General features: G+C 41.9%; 1 protein-coding gene across 1 annotated transcript in view; it reads right to left on the bottom strand.

Moving 5' to 3' along the window:
• Nucleotides 1–1992, bottom strand: part of POU6F2 (POU class 6 homeobox 2) — a 259875-nt gene that overhangs the window by 22560 nt on the left and 235323 nt on the right. The gene's annotated exons all lie outside the window — the stretch shown is intronic.

The following is a 1992-nucleotide window of genomic DNA, read 5'->3' as shown; positions in this document are numbered from 1 at the left end:
AAATCTCAGTTCTCCTGAAAACAAGGTTTTAAACTTATAACTAAATATGCTATCACTAGCAAAACACTACAGTTTGGCTAAGTCTTTACCCAGGCAATGAGACAAATTCAGGATCTCCTTATATTTTGTGTAATTCTAGTTACTTTTCAAATGATGTGGCAGTTTGTATAGTACTAGCTCAATTGCTTTTGACTGTCCATCAGCATTATTCCTATGAGTAATCTGGCTCTCATACCTCTTTTCTGCTCCCACTGAAATCAATGGCAAAATTTCTTCTGACTTCCTTCAGTAAAAGCAGAAGAGCCAGTAGAGGGAGCACAAATACATAGAAATAATTTTCTGCGGTTCCTATAAAAATGATAATGCGTACTGTTTTTTCATTTAGTATTTGAACTACCTTTTTCCCCCCGATCAAAAATACTGTCTTGAGCAGGCTCCAACAGAAGTAGGTAAGGAGGCTCTGTGTTGTTTGGTGACCCTTCCTGCAATCCCTGGGACCTCAGGAGCCTGTGGGAGAGGCGCAGGCTGGACCCTGCGAAACTGATCTTGGCAAAATAATGTTTTCTACCTCCATAGCACTGCTGGGCAAACCAACACAATGCGGGGCACATCTTTGGCTCTTGGATATAACCAGAGCTCTGCTGACTGATCGTTGCACATGAGCACACATGTTGGGTGAACAATACGGTTTAACAATGACTTTCTACTTTGAACTTCTGCTCATTCAGCACGTTGCAGTTTTCAGCAGCAATTCGCCCCTTTATGTGAGCCCAGTGCCACTAGCTGTGCAAAGAAAGGTCACATCTCTGTCCCCTCTCTGCCCGCTGATCCTACTGGTGGACATTGCCTGGAAAAGGTTGCTTTGCTGCAGGACTCTGAAGGTGTGTTGCTCTGCAGATGAGAAGGTCTCGGGGAATAACACAGGACACCTATCCTTTTCTTTACTTCTAAAAGTCATGAGTTTCAAATGGGATCTCAGGATTGCTATGCTTTTTGAGAGCTTTCCCCATGAAGGAGGGAAAAGATCTAATGTCTTCAGGGGACCGAGTCAAAAGGAAACACCACCCCACCCCCACCCCCAAATGTAAACTGCTGAGTTTCTTATTCCATTGTCAGGCTTTCCCGTGCTGGAGAACACAGAGCTCACCCTCCCATCCACCCCGCTTTGTTTGAAACTGCGCACACGCAACAATTGCAAAAGCACTTGCCAGGAGTGTAAGTCTGCTTCCATTAAAGAAAATAGAGTTAGATAAATGACAAGTGCTTTGGAAAATGCCTGTGCTAGATACCACAGAGGATAGGATGGAAAAAAAGAGTATGTAACCACTTGGATGTGAAACATTTTAAAAACAAACAAAAAAGTCACCTTAGAGATCCATTGGCTCGCTACTTCTGAATTTGAGGAAAAGAAATAAAAATCATTAATTTGGAGTTCAGGGGGCCCTTGGATTCTCAGAAACATACAAAAGGCTGCTACCTGCGACTAGAAGTGTAGGCAGGACTAGCAAACAAGCACTGCCAGCAATAGGAATGCTAAGCTGAACATTGGAGTAAGTGACACTTTTATAAGTACCTTTTTGGTAATCACATTTGATGTCTTTTCCATCCTCAATTTTGTCTCTTTCAGAGAAAAAAGGTGGCACTACAATTCTTTGCTCTACAGTTGTAGACAAAACTAATGAATTTGACTTTAGAGTACTGTAAAAAGAACTACAGAAATCTTTTCAGACCTCAGTGAAATTGCTGCACCCATCCTGAAGTCTGTGATCTACTCGGTGCTTTACACTGAATAATAGTTTCCCTAAAAATTCTTCCTGTCTATGCAAATGTGCACAATTATATCTGATTTTCCAGGGAAGAAGACTAATAAGTTTTTAAATTTCTGTTTCCTCTGCACATTCCAAAACATTTCAAGCCCCAGTCTACTAAGTGATCACTAAGCAAGGAACTGAACTTTACAGGCCAGGTGGGCCTCTCCTGTCTCATATTCCT

This window comes from Charadrius vociferus, unplaced genomic scaffold (genome assembly GCF_000708025.1).
Source record: "Charadrius vociferus isolate BGI_N301 unplaced genomic scaffold, ASM70802v2 scaffold453, whole genome shotgun sequence".
Taxonomy (NCBI): Eukaryota; Metazoa; Chordata; class Aves; order Charadriiformes; family Charadriidae; genus Charadrius; species Charadrius vociferus.
The sequence above is the reverse complement of the archived record's forward strand: the minus strand, read 5'-3'. Positions and strand labels throughout refer to the sequence as shown.